Genomic DNA, 17,773 nt, shown 5'->3' with positions numbered 1-17,773 from the left:
AAGGGACAATGTCTCCTAAAATTTAGAAACATTCACTTAGAGAGGCATAGAGATGAATTATTAAAAACTGGAAGGCCATTTGTTTTGATTGCTTACAACGGGATAGCCATTCTTCTTTCCTGCCCCTGTACAATTCCTTTAAGAGGGATAGTCTGTCATTTCGTATCATTGCTGGAGCAAGATATTTTCCAGAGTTTGGGAATCTTAATTGCTAGGGGAGTCTGGGAATTGTTGTCCAAATTAGGAATGATGCCAAGCGCTGGTCTTTCCAGCCCTATTTTCAACTTAGACAATAGTAACACACAGCATTCCAGACAGCCAGTATCAAGGTGGACAGGCAGGCAGGGAGATGTTTAACTCTTTTTGGATCTCTACATAGTACAAATATTTTTAAAATGGCCAGAGTCAAGTTGCTTCCTGAGGAGGAATCAAGAACTCCTCCAGGATGCCAGTATCTGGGCCCTCTTGAAGGATCCTCTCCCATCCCTTCACAGAGGGCTCTGATAGCACAGCCTCGTCCTGCACTTCAAATGTATCCCAATCTTGCGCATCTTCCCAGATGTGTTCCCTGCTATCTCCACTGTCCTCCTTAAATCTCCAGCCCTCCAGGCTCATCCAGGTAGCCTCTAGAGCAGTGGTCCCCAACCTTGGGCCTCCACAAGTTCTTGGACTTCAACTCCCAGAAATCCTGGCCAGCAGAGGTGGTGGCGAAAGCTTCTGGGAGTTGCAATCCAAGAACATCTGGAGGCTCAAGGTTGGGGACCACTGCTCTAGAGCACTGGCTGCAGCACCACCCCAGTCTACAGGTGAGCAGCAGGTTTGAAACCATGCCCTTATTCCTGAGGAGGGGGAAAAGCCCACTCCTCCCAGCAGGGGAACTAGGACCAAGCTCGCAACAATATGAACAGCTTAAAACCATTGTAAAATTGCATTAAAAAACAGAAGAGAACAAAACAAACACATTTTAAAGAACTGCCAGTTACTGAGAAAAAGCCTGCCTGAAAAGAAAGGCCTTTGCCTGCTTGTGGAAGGCCAGCATAGATGGGGCCAGGCTGGCCTCCCATGGGAGGGAATTCCAGAGTCTGAGAGCAGCGACAGAGAAGGCCCTTTCCCGCGTCCCCACCAAATGCATCAGTGAGGATTTTAAAAGCCAAGCAGGCTCATGAAGAGAGACATGGTCTTTCAAATAGCTTCATGCAGACAACATGTGCCTTGTTAACATATATGTTATACCAGCCATATTATTAAGACACAGAACATATTATTTGGACAAACTGCATCGGATCTGTCTGTACTACAGTGAGACAGAGCTAAATGTAATTTCCATTTTTGACATTATATGTATTCTCTGATACATTTGTAGTAAAACAAAGCATGCAAAAGAGACTTGCTCTGTCTCAGAATTTAGGAATGTAAAAGAGGAGATTCTAGGTAATAAACCTCTAATCTGTTCTGCTCTAAGCCATTCCAAGTATCTCTATTCAACTGCCAGTGCTAGTGTTGCTTTTATGTCTGTTCCTCAAATTTCTCTTGAGTTTTGGCCGTGTTGGTGCTGGCCAGTGGAATTAAAACCGGCTGAGCCATTCCCATCAGTCAAATTGACAGCAAATAGAAGGTAGCAGACACTGTTTAGAATTGTCTAGTAAGTGACAACTGTTTGACTGGCAAGACGCCATGGCAAGCATGCTGTGCCTTTTAAAATAGGTGTCTATTTGGAACTTGGCATACATTCAGAATCAAGTTGCATCAAAAGTTTTCTAGCTACTTAAAAACCACTTTCAGTAATTACAGGAGGAAATGGAATTGACTCTTAAGAGCCTGTTTCAAACAAAAGCTATCAGCATTAATTCCGAGTTATTAGCTCTCTCATGTAGGATACAGAGTTCAGTCCAGAGGTAGAACCCTGTTCATGAGATGTTCCTACTGGAATAAAAGGATTATGTCATTTTTCTCTGATTTTTCTGTTCCACTGAAGATCACTGCAGCCCCTAAAAGTGCTCCAGAGATTTGGGAGATGGTTCAGATGAGAACAGGAAATGAGCTTCTGGTCAATCTGAGTTCCTTCCATTCACAGAAAGGACACTGGGTGTAACCTCTAGTTTCAAGCCTCAGTGTAATACAACCAATGCTTTGTTCAGGCATGTGTATAAATGACCTTTAAAATGCAGAAAAGAAAAGTTACTTCTAAGGGACACAGAATGCTATGTTGGGGCCAGATTTTTTTTTAGAGATGAGATGCCTTATGGGTGTTGGTGGTAGCAGTCCTCCAAAAGGCAAAACATTATCATGGATCCTTGAGCATTGTTCACCCTACTCCATGTGAATGGAGACCCTGATTGTGTGAACCTCTGTAGCCACATGCACACGGATATGGCTGGTTCCATCTTTCAGATCTTCTGAGTATAAACAAGAATGACAATTTTAAGCAATGGAGGGATGGCATGTGTGTTTCCAATCCCTTCCATGGATTCCATTGCCCAGATGACTAAACAAATCCTAACAGTCTGACCAAAAGGATCCAAGGTGATCTGTCTCTGTGCCCCTATGCAGGAACGTTCTGATTCTGAAATCCCAGATATTACTAATGTATCACACGAAAAGGGAAGGAAGACCACGTACTGACATCAGCAAGATTCACGATCAAAGAAAAGTGGAGGATTTTGCCTAAGCACTTGAGGAAACCTTTCTAGGCCCGGCTGATGCAAATGCACCTGAACAATGGGAACATTTCAAGAATGCTGTTTATAATGTGGACCTTGTCCATATTTGGCAAGAAGATCAAAAAGATGGCAGACTGGTTCACAGCCCATTCGGAGGAGTTGATGCCAGGCATTGAGGATAAGAGGAGAGCTCTAGCAGCATAAAAAGCCTGTTCTAGTGAGTACAACTTGCAGGCTCTTCGAGCTGCTCGTAGCAAAGTCCAACAGGCTGCCAGGAGATGTTTCAATGATTATTGGCTTCAGCTCTGCTCTCAGATGCAAATAGCAGCAGACACAGGTAATACCAAGGGAATGTATGACGGTATCAAGCAGGATTTAGAACCAATACAGAAGAAATCTGCTCCCTTGAAGTCTGCTACAGGCGTGATCATCCAGGAGCACAGCAGATGGAACACTGGGTGCAGTACTACTCTGAGCTATATTCCAGAGAGAATGTAGTAACCAAAGAGGCATTAAATAACATTGAGTGCCTGCCTGTCTTGGAAGAGTTGGACAATGAACCAACTTTAGCAGAAATAAAAGTGGCCTTCGATTCCCTCGCCTCCGGCAAGGCACCTGAGAAGGATAACATCCCTGTTGAAGTGGTGAAGTGCTGTAAAGAGATCATCACCACCGAGCTGTATGAAGTCTTTTGTCTTTGCTGGAGCGAAGGTGGAGTACCACAGGACATGAAGGATGCAAACATTGTCACATTGTATAAGAACAAAGGAGACAGGGATGACTGCAATAACTGCTATGACATCTATCTTCTCAGCGTTGTAGGGAAGCTGCTTGCCCGTGTTGTACTGAACAGACTCCAGGTGCTTCCAGAGTGAGTCTATTCAGAATCACAGTGGTGGATTTCGAGCTAATAGATCCACCACTGACATGATACCAACCTCAGACAATTGCAGGAGAAATGTAGGAAACAATGACAGCCACTCTTTGTGGCCTTCTGTCTATCTCCAGACTAGATCAGATGGAAAGCTCTTTAATCTCTCCAGATTGAGAGCAAAGACCAAAGTCCAATTGTAATGCATGCGGGACTTCCTTTTCACCGATGATGCTGCCATTGTTGCCCACTCTGCTGAAGACCTCCAACAACTCTTGAATCATTTTAGCAAGGCCTGCCAAGACTTTGGACTAACAATCAGCCTGAAGAAAACACAAGTCATGGGCCAGGGCATGGACTCACCTCCCTCTATTACTATCTCCATGCAAGGATTGGAGGTTGTTCATGACTTTGTGTACCTTGGCTCAATGATCTCTGACACTCTCCCCTGAGATTTCGAGCTACTATGGTAGCAAAGTAGCTACCATAGTCTCTAGACTCACAAAGAGTGTATGGCTTAATAAGAAGCTGGCGGCATATACCAAGATACAGGTCTGTAGAGCCTGTGTTCTGAGCACACTCCTGTACTGCATTGAGTCCTGGACCCTTTGTGCATGGCAGGAGAGGAAGCTGAACACATTCCATATGCGTTGTCTCTGACACATTTTTGGTATCACCTGGCAGGACAAAGTTCCAAATAGAGTAGTCCTAGAACGAGCTGGAATTTTTAGCATGTATACATTACTGAAACAGCAACGTCTACATTGGCTTGGGCATGTTGTGAGAATGACTGATGGTCAGATTCCAAAAGATCTCTTGTATGGAGAATTAGTGCAGGGAAATTGTCCCAGAGGGAGACCATAGCTGTGATACAAGGATATCTACCAGCGGGATCTGAAGGCCTTAGGAATAGACCTCAACAGACGGGAAGCCTTGACATCTGAGCATTCAGACTGGAGGCAGGCGGTGCATCATGGCCTCTCCCAATTTGAAGAGACACTTGTCCAGCAGGCCGAGGCAAAGAGGCAGTCCCGAAAGCAGCCAAATCAAGGAGCTGGACAGGGGACAGATTGTATTTGTCTTCAGTGAGGAAGGGATTGTCATTCTTGAATTGGCCTTCTCAGCCGCACTAGATGCTGTTCCAAGTCCTCTATACAGAGCACGTTACCATAGTCTCTCAAGACTGAAGGATGCCTAATCTAATCTAACTAATGCTGCCATCAATGAAATATTAAGACTTAAAACTCCTGAACTCATTAAGAAGAATATATCCTAAATCAGTTCTTACTCCCAGCTAGAGTAGAATCAATTGCTGAATGATGACTCAACACATAGGTACCTAAATCCCGTTGACTGGGATCGCGATTGGGACTACCAATTGGATTCAGGCCTGTTAGTCTAACACCTGGATTTTATTAAAGTTTCTTCATGTCAGTATTTAGCTAGAACTGAACGAGAAGTTTCAGATACAGGACTCAATTGATTATTTGGGTTTTGGCCTTTTTTTTTTCTTTATGCAGGCTATTTTGCCAGGACTCCAGAATAATGGAATAATTCAGTATTTCCACCCCATTCATTCTTACAGGATTTGCAGCTTCACCCCAGTCTGTCTGTCCAACATATAATTGAAGTGTGGGAAGCTGTTCCAGCCAGTCTCCAGACTTGTCAGTTTTCCCCTTCCCCTCTCTCTTGTTTTATGGTGCTGGTAGGGTGGCACATGTTGATGTTTGCTGCTTGTGTATTTGGGGATCCCTTTTCTGTCAATAGCTACAGGGACTAGGTTTATGGTGGTGAGAGGGTAATACAAATTAAAGTTGGTGGTCTGGGTATCTAGGCTTAAAGGTATACTACATAAAAAAAATTCACCATTCTTGTTTTAAATCATGCCAGTCTCCTACTCATTCCTTTTTTTTTTTGCTGTCACAGAAGTATTTGCTTCCCTCTACACTAACAGCTATTTCTTTATAATGATATCTTATTAGGTGTCTTCTAAAAGTGGCCTCATCAAATTCCCTCAGCAATTTCTATGTTAGCACCATCTTATTCAGTGTAAACTCTTCTAATCTATGCCAGTTTCTGCCAAATGATAATTTTCATGTCCTGTAATTTTAGCCCTTATCTTTATGGGCTTCCCTCACTTTGGGACTAATTATGGGAACAAATTAACTAACCAACTAACTATCCAAAGCCAGGTCTAGTTTCTACATTGACCTATATAAATACTTATTCCCCTATAAATGCTAATTTATTTTAGAGCAGTTCTAGTCTTCAGCTTAACAACAAGGTCTCTATGAACACACAAATCATCAACAAAAGGCTAACATTTGTGCATCAGTGTTTAAGAATCTTCAGCATTTGGCTCCATAATTAGGAGGAGACTGCAGGCATATTACCAGCTGTCCACTGGGACTGTGGACTTTTTGTCTCACAGAAATACTTAAAAAAATCAAACAGAGATGTTGACCAAGGCAAATACATATGTAGGTTGAGAATGATGCAGAGTTTGCAAATGAATATCCCTTCTCTCTTAACTGACAATTTTCTTTGATAGCATTTCAAGTATGAAATCTGGGCCATGTATCTTAAACATCCCTGTATAAACACTTGAACATTCTGATGAAGTTGTGCTTGTGAATCCAGGTAGCATAACTGAATGTGCAGCTCCTATTGCACCAAAATAAACCAGACATAAACAACAGCTAAGATAGACAGGAAAATGCTATAACTTTATTGGCTACAGCAGCATAGCATAAAGACTGGATCCACCCATTGTGCAACTCACCTGTCAGCCCATGCTACTTTCCAGGCCTGCCTGCTTGGAAGCACAAGATGGCAGACTGAGTTGAGTGCCTTCCAGACGCAAGATCACTAGGAGGACCTCTGCCATCTGTTGTGAAAAGGGGATGCTGTTTCAGGGTACACTCTCAGAGTACATGTGTGCACTCACACATGTTCAGAGACACAACCATCTTTGAACTATGGCAATAGTGTGTCTTGACAGAGATAGGACTGAATAAAACACACTCAGAGCTATTCAGAACAGAAATTTTACTGATTAAAAAATTTAAAATATAGCACAGATTCACAATGAAGTTTATAATTAACATGGGGAAACATAGGCTGAACACACTCTCTCTCTTTCTCTTTCTCTTTCTCTTTCTCTTTCTCTTTCTTTCTCTCTCTCTCTCTCTCTCTCTCTCACACACACACACACACACACACACACACAGAGAGAGAGAGAGGGATAGATTGAGGAGTCATTCAATATGTGGGGAAAATAATCCCATAAATTACCTTGCCTTAGTTTCATTAGACTGTCTTGTTAGACTGTCACAAGTGTACTTTTAAATAAGGACTCTGTATTTTTTTCTAACCTCTGGATATTACAGCTGGGTTTCAAGAAATTAATTAAATTTCTTTTTACAGGTCGATTCCCCCTCCCATGTTTCTTTTTTCAAACAACACATTCTTTCCTTTTGAAAGCCAGGCAATCTTTCTGTATTCAAGAAAATGCAACCTGTTAGTGAACAGAAAATGCAAATTTCATATAACTCTTCTCCATTTTCTAGCTATAAGAAACTCTTTTGTTCATAAGCAAAAATTAAGTGTGAAAAGGGGAGGAGGGGGAAATCCCAGTCTCATTCTTTGAAAGCAAATGCTCCCATACTTATTCATCTTTCTTTCTCTGTTCCCCATCTCGAAGGTTCAATTATATCTGCTTGTTGGTTTTACAGTTCTTAATTATGTAGTTGTCTATTCTGAATAAGTGAAAAGCTGTGCTGGGAAATGGAGTGCCAGTCTCTCTCTCTCTCTCTCTCTCTCTCTCTCTCTCTCTCTCTCTCTCTCTCTGTGTGTGTGTGTGTGTGTGTGTGTGTGTGTGTGTGTGTGTGTAATGGGGGAGGACAATGCAGTCTCACGGAATGTAGTGAAGGGAGGGATCACATTACTCTTTACTACCAATCTGTGCAAATGGCCACTGAAGTCAGAGGTCATGGCTAAAATTAGTATCACTTTGATGAAGAATACAGCAAGATAGAGTGACATTGCTAGAGCATAAATTATATATCTCCTGGGCTGTAAAGCAAATGTACTGAAAAGAGTAATAGAAAAGGTAACACAATCTAAGAGAGGTCTTAGCGTGACATCTAAGCAGGGGAGAACAAAAAAGAGAGAGGATAAATAACGTATTTATATAAAGTATATATTTATATAAAGTAATTATATAAAATATCATGGAATGCTGTTGGCCTTTTTTTAAGCAACGCTCTCTGACACCCGTCTATTACTTTCTGTGCTCGTCTGCTTCCTTCTCTTTTCCAGCCTCTCTGACAGTTGCCATGGATGTGTCAAGTTTGCACTCTGAGGCTCATGATTCTCAAACTAAAAAGAAACTGCAGTCACCATTCTTGTTAGTCAAGATGACTAAAAACCTGGCCAATTTTTTTTAAAAAGAGACTGCAGTGTGTATAAAATGCAGGGTTTCATTTCAGCATCAGTAGTACAAGGTTACAGATGAAGCCTTAAGAATATAGGGACGTCAATGGCAACAACAAGGTCAGACTAGATTAATACAGATTGCTCTAGGCACTAAGAAATAAATATTATTGAGGTGGTGAAGAAGCCAATACAACTTCATGCCATAAATTCTTTACAGAGGTGGATTCAATGATATTTGATGACACAGATGCCCAATATATACTCTAAAAGTACAGTTGGAAGATTGTTCCTTTCAACGTTTGCTCATTACTGATAAGAGTCTGTACTTGGCTAGCTTTCTCTTCTCTCCAACAACACAGGTTTATTTATTACCTATATAGATTTCAGTTGTATCCTACCTTTTTCTCCAGGAAGCTCGAGACGGTAGATATAGCTGTCCTCCTTTACACTTGATCTTCAGTACAATCCTTAAGGAGAGTACATGAACACACCCAGTCATGTTTGATTTTGGAAGCTACGCTGCATTGGGCCTGGTGATTGCTTAGACAGGAGACCACTGAAGACTATCAGGGAGCTCAAGATATGACTAGGAAAGAACTGAGGCTTGAATCTCTGGGCAGCTGTTGCCAATCAGTGTTAATAGTACTTGGGTCAAGAGTCTGACTCAGCTTTCTATGTTGAGCTGAGGCATAGCAACTAACCCAATGTCATCCAGTGAATTTTCATGGCTTACTGGGTATTAGAACCTGGATCGCAAAGTTCCATGCTCTTATTCTGACCTTTACATCATCATTAGCTGCCACCGAGATGTACTCCATGAAGTGAAGAAGTCACTTGTCCACACTGCATCAGCCACTTGAAGCAGGGAGCAACTGAACTGTTCTCTGCAAGCACAAGCTGTACTAGCTCTAGTGTCTGCCCCAGCACAAACTTTCTGAGTCTGGACTGTGATCACATACAGAATTGCCATTTGTACTTACTATATGCGGAGTCATTCTGATCGCCTCTTTGCCACATGCACAATGCATCATCTGAAACTGGCAAAAAGTGGCACAAGGCATGGGAATTAGTACTGATATCTTGTTTAGGATTTGCACTTATTGTGTTCCACAAGCAGGACCACATCCATGTTTATCCAAGTTTAAATATTTATGCTGTATGTGATATATAATGTTAGAACAATGCTAACAGGGGGGGGAAAAGAGGTAGAAAACAAGCTGTTTGTTAACTCTGTTATTAACAGCTCTAGACGCATGTCTCCCTTCCCCCATTTGCCCATTAGCTTTTCTGTCTTCAAGAATGGTCATTTTGTTGACTGTGAGATGACAAGGTGTTGATACAAGGTTGTGAAAACACATACACATAATGAATCAGGAAGAAACGAATCTGCAAGGTCTGAACAGGGTGTGACCACGGAGTGAGGAACCACCTTCTAGCCATTGTGAGATGAAGCTCTTTCTCCACTCCAACTACGGTCATAGCCTGATCCTTTCTCCTCCTCTCACTTGAATCTCGAGTGAGTTATCTACTTACTTGCAAGATTCCTTTCCCCAAATGTTCCTTAACTCATTTATAAATCAACAAGTGCAACTCACAACAGACTGTTGCAGTATTAAGTACTGGGTTCTGGTCAGCTAGCCATGGCCTCTTCCAGATATCCCCCTCCCTTACTTCTGCTTTTGGTTTTCGGTCCCTTCCTCCATGTCCATGAAGCATATTTAGTACCCAATGGATCATTTTCAGCCCTTCCCTGCCTTCTTGGATTTTTTTTTTCCAAGACAGACAGACACACTGAATGATTTATTGAAAGAAACTTTGAAATCTTGAGGTTCCCCCAAACTTCTTTTTTTTTTTTCTGGTGGTGCTCCTACTTTGGCCGTGTAGAGGTCGACACTCAGTGAAGCGGTTAGTTATATAAGATGCAAACATTGCTTCCTGGGAATCATTGTTTTCAAAGAGTAGGGAAAGCATGAAGGCAAGAACGGCTCACTGGCCCCCCAGATGTTGCTGAGCCACTACTATAATTTTCCTTGATCATTGGCCAGCCCAGGAGGGGCTGATCAGAACCGGAAAGCCACAACTTCTGGAGGGTCACAAATTTTCCAGCTTTTGGCCAAGAGCTTTGGTGATCATATAGAAGCCTGTCTGAAGTTGTTCAACTCACTAGTCAATATGAGAAACTTGGAACGCTCTCGGTTCATTTGTTTACAGAAGAGACACATATCTGCAAGAAATATGCCAAGTTTTCTGTTTTATGTAAAACCTGACCTGACATTTCAACCCTCTACCTTAAAAAAAAATTTGTGGAGACTTTAAAATCCCAGTCTATCACTATTAACTGCTTTGCAATAATTCTCTAGAATGACACCTCTTTGTTTATAGAATGAATATTCTCCTCCATATGTTGGTGGCAGTGGTTTCAAGTTAGGTACACACTACAGGTAGACCTTATAGGGGAAAAGCAGAATCATTTGTTGAAACCATTTTGTTGCCATTACAAAGGAACTATAATTCAAGGTGAAGCCGTCTAAAGGAGAGATAAGAAATAACCTTTGCATCACTAACTCCTTCTAGGGACAATTTGAGGATGTCGAGTGCACTTTTAATGGATTCAATAGTCATTAAAATAACAATAAAAATGGATTCAACGCAGAGCATCATAATGACATAATGGAAAGACACTTGGCTGAGAGCTTTTTTGGTTCTCTAAGTTGTGTCCAATTATTTTAGACGCTGAGGGAAAAAGGAAGTGGTTTCTGTTTCAGGAAGTAGCTCCATGGGCTAAAACTAGCTTTTAATTGTGCAACAAAATATCAGTGATAATAGAAATGTATCTTCCTTCTATTTAAGTAAACATATTAACAAAACAGAACAAAAACTGTGCCTTCTTCAGTAATTGTTGTTTTTCACATGGCTACCAAAGAAAGGTAACTTTGCCAACCTGTGCTCAGTAACTACTCAGCATATCAAATTAAAGAATACAGATAATGCATAATTAGAAATGAAGCTCTCTTAAAATATTTTAAAAAATATTTATTTATTTATTTATTTATTTATTTATTTATTTATTTATTTATTTATTTAATATGCCACCCACTCTACCCAAAGGTCTCTGGGCGGCTTACAACAATTAAAATTCAACTAAAATACAATAAAAGATAAAATGATTAAAATACAATTAAAATTGCCATCAGGACCCACAGTTGATGTTATTTCAATTAAAAGCCTTCTGGAACAGGAAGGTTTTGACATGGTGCCGAAATGTCATCAATGTCGGTGCCAGAGAAATTTCAGTCAGGAGGGCATTCCGTAGTCTGGGGGCAGCTGCTGAAAAAGCCCTTTGTCTACAAGCCCTCCCTCTTACCTCCTTGAGGAACGGCTCTTTCAAAAGGGCCCCCTGGATAGATATTGGAAGGAGGCAGTCCTTCAGGTATCCAGGGCCCAAGCTGTTTAGCGCTTTATATGTGAAAACAAGCACTTTGAATTGGGCCTGGGCAGCAACTGATAGCCAATGTAACTTATACAGAATCGGCTTGATATGTTCCCTGGCGGCTGCACCACTCACCAGCCGCGCAGCTAGATTCTGGACCAGTTGCAGTCGCTGGACCGTCTTCAAAGGCAGCCCCACGTAGAGTGCATTGCAATAATCTATACGAGATGTTACCAGTGCATGTGTAACTGTCATGAGACTCCACTCGTCTAGGTAGGGCCGTAGCTGGTACAATTTCCACAGCTGAAGGAAGGCGCCCCTGGCCACCGAGTCCACCTGGGCTTCCACCTACGCTAAACTCCAGGATGTCTTAGTTTTTTTTTAAAAAATGAGCATTAATCATTTCCAACTTTGGAAGAGCATTGCAATGACTTTAAAACTAAACTGATCCTATACCCCTAAACAGAGGGGACATCAAACAGTTCTTTGACTTACTTATTGGTTAAACTCTCTGAAACAGTGTAGGAATAAGCAAGCTGCTTACGAAACAAATGTGCAGAACAGTGGCTTTCATTTTGCTTCACAACCTGGCTTCTGTTCAAGCTACAGACTTGTTACTACTGCTGCTGCTTCTTTTTCTTTTAAATTATTGTAGAAAGGGGAATTACTAACTTTAACAGGAATGAATGGTAAGGTAATTTTCTGACATGTATAAAAATAAACTGATAAACTAATCCTAAAAGCAGTTGAATGTAGAGGAAACCTTTCTAATGAGCAATTACCTAAGTGCAGCTATATTGATGGTTTAAGAAAAGAAAAATCGAAATCTCAGGATAATGGTTCAACCTCTCAGGGCAGCAAAAAAGCAACTCTTCTCTTCCCGAGGAGACAGAGCCAAATATTGAAGGGTTCCTCCTCTTCCATGAAATTTCTGTGTGGCCCATGTTTCTCAGAGGGAGAGACATTAACCCTTTGTTGGTTGCCATTCTTCCACTGGTGAATTAGGCAAGCCACTTGAATTCATTCCAATTCTTCTACAACTTTTGAGGAATATAATAATCCCTGTGCTTGTTGCTAGCATTTTCCCATTAGTGGTGCAGATACATCCTTGAATTGATGGATATGTAGTACAATTTGTTACTAGTACAATTTGTTACTATTATTTTGTTAGTGTATATTTCAGCATGAAAGTGAGAATCTGGTTTATCAGAAGATTTGTTTTACTAAATTCATCCTGTCTTGGCTCACCTGACAATCTGCAAACCCAATCAATATAGCTACCAAGGGTAGTCACTCATTAGAAAGCTTTCATCCACATTCAAGTCATCTTAGCACAAGCTTATCATTTCATTGTTGTTCGTGTCAGAAAAGTACACCTACCTTTCTGAAGTACCATTTGTTCCTGTCAAGGTTAATTCTAATCTAGTTCCCCCTTGTACAGTACTCTACATGGCAATCCTGCTTCAAAGTGATATTAGCCTTACCTCTGATTAGATCCAATTTAATACACAGTGTTTCAGCAGAAAACTGCAAGAATTTTAATGGGTGGATAATTTGTAGGCAGCATTGTTATTCGTGCTATAAAGTGGTAATATTACCATGTGATGAAAATCATGGTGTAGCCAGTTGGGTAGTTGGGAGGGTTAGGATGGAGTCCCATCAAAAGAAAAGAAGTGAAGGGTCATATTTGGAACAAGCAATTTTGCTCAGCGCTTGGCAAAGACTAAGACAGGGTGGCCATGTATCTTATTTACACAGGACAGTCCCCAGCTGGAAGTGTTCTCTAGTCCAAGCACAGTGAGGGGTGAGGGTTCATAAGAAGGGAGAATGCAGACCTTGACTTTCCCTTTTATTTATGAGCATCTGGACGGGAGGCTCAGAGGCTCATAGATGGCAATGGAGGAATGCCTTAACTCTGGTCATGAACTGTCTGTGCGTAGAAGTCACCTTCTCTCCTTTTTCTTCTCTGTGGTGAAATGTATCATATTTCTTTTCACAATCACAGGGACTATTTATGCATTTGTATTGATACAGTATTTTTAGATTAGCACCTGCCAATTTTATCTCTCTGTCTATCTGTCCATCAATCCATTGATCCATCCATCTATCTCTGTGTGGCCTCTGTCTTGAAGTTGCATGTGACCACCTCCCTTTTTTTGGCAATCTGGGTTATATTCTAGAAGTCATAGTGGCCACCTCTGTAACTCTTCTCAAGTCCTTATCCCAGATCTCTTCCCTCTCCCTAGTCTTCTCTAATGCCTCATCTCTTTCCTTTTGTTCAGTCACTAGTATTTTGTTGTTCAGGAAGACAGAATAATATGCATGTACTGCATCTGCACTCTGAAAGACTTGATATCCCTGCCTGCTCAGGCTGAAAATAATTATAGGCACCACCTATTCACTTATGCTTGTAGACTGAACATGATTGTTCAGTTTATGATGGGGGGCAACTTGTGTGATTAATGCATATCTCTATCATTAAACATAAAAAGAGCAGTTTAAACTGACCCGCAACCAAGTTTGCTTATATTTATTTAGTCATCAGACCATCACAAATTAAAATACAGCAAAAGGAACTATTTATCTACATAAAGGTATCAACTTACATAACACTGACATAGCCCAAACAATAAACACTATTGTAAGAAATTGGATCTCCATATCAGTCCTATATAAAATTATATAAAATAAATTATAAACTTAAGTTTCTGAATTTTACTGCTCTCTTCCTTAAGAATTTCCCCAGGCAGTCTCACAGATGGTCAATCATGCATCTGTCTCTCAAATTTGACCAAGTATTGTTCTCCCCACACAGTATACAAAGTAGAACAGACACTCTTCCTGGAGAATCTGTGTTTCATTTCCCATCGTTTTTAATAGCATGGATGGTGCCACTCATGTTTATGTACCAGCAGCTGTGACAAAGCAGGTGTGTTCCATACCACCATTTCACATTGAAGAGACCCCCGATCCAGACCATGAGCCATCCTTGTATCTAGGCCAACAGTGGCCAACTCTGGTGGGTTCAGGAACCATTTTTTTTCTGCACCATTTTTCTGCTCCAGGATCCTCCAGGGGTCACAGTAGGAATAACTTACTTCATATTTCTTTTTTCTTTTTTAAATTAATGGAGCTGATTTTGAATCAAGCAAAGGGAGTGTGATTCATGCATCCACTAGAAAACATTCTTTCTTTTGTGTCTCTACCTTATTTGTGGTGCAGTGTTGACTGCTGAAACTATAGTGAATATATTATCAAACTGTTTCTCAAAACCTGCTCTTCCAATTAAAGTCTTACCATAGTCACTATTCTCTGCCTAGTTCTTTAAATCTAAACTTGTTTTCCTGGATGCAGTGAGACATCTGAATAAATAAACTAAGGATTAGAGTAAAAAACTTCAGCTTTCAGAGATAAATTACTATGTTAACAGTTCTGGAGAGGTGACCTCCTACTTATAGTTTGGACTATCTGGAAATTTCCTCAAATTAGAAGAAGGATCATCTTGTTCCACAAATTAAAGATGGTTGTTAGTATCATGGCAGGGAGGGATGTGGGAAGCAATTACTGTTTTTCCTGATGGAGCAAAAATTAGGAATTTGGAAGTCTTTCTGGAGAGATAGTGGCATTGAGGGGGATTACCAGCTCTGCTAATAGCTCTCTTCTATGCCTTCACCAATAGCACCATCTACAGATCCATGCAGGTGGTAGTAAAATATATATCTGCCCCAGGAGAGGCATTTTATTTTATAAAATAAAATATATTTTATTATATTATTTTATAATAAAAATAATAAAATATATTACTGTAGATTTTAGTTGTTGTTTTTAATCTGTTTTGTGCACAATATATTGTGAGCCATCCTGAGTAGACTCCTGTCTAGAAGGGCGGGATAAAAATCTAATAGCAAGTAAGTAAGTAAGTAAGTAAGTAAGTAAGTAAGTAAGTAAGTAAGTAAGTAAGTAAGTAAGTAAGTAAGTAAGTAAATAAATAAATAAATAAATAAATAAATAAATAAATAAATAAATAAATAAATAAATAAATAAATAAATAAATAAATGCCCATGACATGCAAACCCGGCTGTTAACAGCATGGAAAGGGAGGGGGTTGGTGGACAACATTATTCTCAATGGGCACACCCCTGGGGGGGATGCACTTTGTGGTTGTATAATTTGGCTGTCTGAAACTCAGTCTTCACTTAGAAGGATTGTAGAGGAGAGTCAGGGAAAGCTTCCTGTGAATTTGGTGTCTCCAGATGCTTGACCTTTTTTTATAGGGTAAAAAAACAAATTGACAAATTGATTCCTCAATTCATCAGAAAAGATTTGTAAATTTGTAATTTGTGATTCATTGACCTTGATGAATCACAAATCAAAATGAATTACCATTTTTCTGATTCATGCCCATCTCTGTTTACTTTCTTGAACTAGAATCCAGCAAACAGCCTGGCCAGTGCTGGGGGATTTTAGAAGTTGTAACTGGGAAAGAAAAGAAAAAAAAACCTTTCCCAGGTCTGGCTTCTGATGCAGTCTTGGATAAATGTCATTTTGCCATATAGTAGCTTTACATGTTCCATCGATATGCTTTCCTCTTTCCTCCTCTGCATGAAAACTCTAAAGCAAAGGCTGACATGAATCCAGTGTGAGGACAAAGTGCCCCTGACCAGTCACGACCAGCAGCTGACACCTGCCAGGTGTCATTTTCATAATATCATGCAATTTGGCTGCTTAGCGATTGTAAAATAACATGAAGATCAGAATGACATAGCATCAGTTTACTATGCATGCATCCACACACAGAAAGTGAGCAAGAGATTGCCAAACTCCAGACTGTTGGGGATTTTCCTCCTATAAATGTTATGGTCATAATCTCTCTATTCAATGTTGATTAGAGAAGCAAGCAGGGAAGGGTCCTGTATTTCTTTCTACTAAGCTCCTGCTAAAGGTTGGGGAAGCAAACCTCATACTGTAGTAACTGAACAGACTTTTTTCTTTCCTACCTTTAGTTTCTCTCCCTTTTGCTTTAGCAAAACTCAACAGCAGTGAAATAATTAGGAATAGTTTTGTTAAGGAAGTCTGGAGTTCTCTAAATTTGAAAGAGAGAAACAGAGCCAGAAAAGAGAATCCTGGTTCACAAGTTGCTACTGCACAGAAGAAGAGAAAAGGAAACATTTCCAGAAAAACTGCACTTAAAAAAGGATACAACATCTAACCGAGCAGAAGGAGCCATTGGCTTGTCAATGTATCTCTTATTAATGCAATGATCTCTAAGCATGCTTCAGGTGTGGTGTGGTTCATACTGTTTTTACTTTTTCTTCATCGGATTAGTCTCAGCAGCTCTGATGTCATCATTTTAATGCTATGAAATAAAATCATTTAAGGATGTGCAGGGGGTAACCTTCCTATAGCCTCCAGATTTTTATTAAGATTCTGGATTTTTAAGTAAAGACCTTGGATTTCAAACCCAATTACAGAGATTCTGCTTCACAGCTCAAGAAAGATTTTAGGGCAGGACTGGGGTGCTCCAATTCTGGCTCTGGTCATGCAAGGGAAATATTCTCTAGTTATCCCCCAGTTAGTCCATTAAAATTTCTTCCCAGTCACACAAAGCACAGTCAACACAGAAACATTTTCCCAGCCAGTGCTGTAACTGCAGAACATTTTCCCCAAACTGCAAGGGTTGTGTTATTTTGTACCTCTGTAGTATCGGTGCATGCTTTACTGGGCTTGCCTGTGTGTGTGACCTGCCCTGCTTCTTTTCAAAACAGAAGCTTGGAAGGTGGCCACCATTATTGCGACACCCATTTTAATTGTATTTTTTTTTCATGGCCAGTACATCAATATGTTGGCAAAAGTATGTCACTGGGGGTGCCGCCATTACATTACTGGTGGCTAATATATTTTTTAAAACTTCTATTGGAGGATGCATTAAACCATTGGTATGCCAATGTCACCTGGGGGAGGGAGATTGCCAGTATTTCTGCATGGATATTGATTTTTTTTTTCACGACCTGTGCATAGATGCCTGCTTGCACATATGTCTAGGTGGCAACTGCTGCCCTTTCTGCTGAGTGTGTGCCTTGTTTTTCATGGCCACTGTCATACTAGTGGTGCAGCCATAGATCCTCTGTCCATTATGTGCAATGTGGTTCTGCAGGAGCAGCCAGCACACCTGATACATGTACCACATGACCACAGCTCAGTACAACAGAGGTATGGAAAGTATCAGAAGAACTAGAGAACATTTCCCTTGTTAGAAGAACCAGTTTAAGTACCTAGTTAGATCCTGGGCTTGAATTTTTTGCTCTTAGCAAAAGTTCTGTTTGGGAGACAATTCCAACAAAGCCATGCAAGATCATATGGCTTATTAACAAAAC

The 17,773-nt window shown here is 40.6% G+C and overlaps 1 long non-coding RNA gene across 1 annotated transcript in view; it reads right to left on the bottom strand.

The window, feature by feature from the left end:
* Positions 1-15,507, bottom strand: part of LOC110072919 (uncharacterized) — an 84,474-nt gene extending 68,967 nt beyond the window's left edge. The window contains exon 1 of the long non-coding RNA XR_012086785.2: positions 8,367-15,507. This is a non-coding gene — a long non-coding RNA (uncharacterized LOC110072919). The remainder of the gene's footprint in view (positions 1-8,366) is intronic.
* Between the last annotated feature and the right edge of the window lie 2,266 nt (positions 15,508-17,773).

The sequence above is a fragment of the Pogona vitticeps genome, chromosome 4, assembly GCF_051106095.1.
Source record: "Pogona vitticeps strain Pit_001003342236 chromosome 4, PviZW2.1, whole genome shotgun sequence".
NCBI classification, from domain to species: Eukaryota; Metazoa; Chordata; class Lepidosauria; order Squamata; family Agamidae; genus Pogona; species Pogona vitticeps.
The sequence above is the reverse complement of the archived record's forward strand: the minus strand, read 5'-3'. Positions and strand labels throughout refer to the sequence as shown.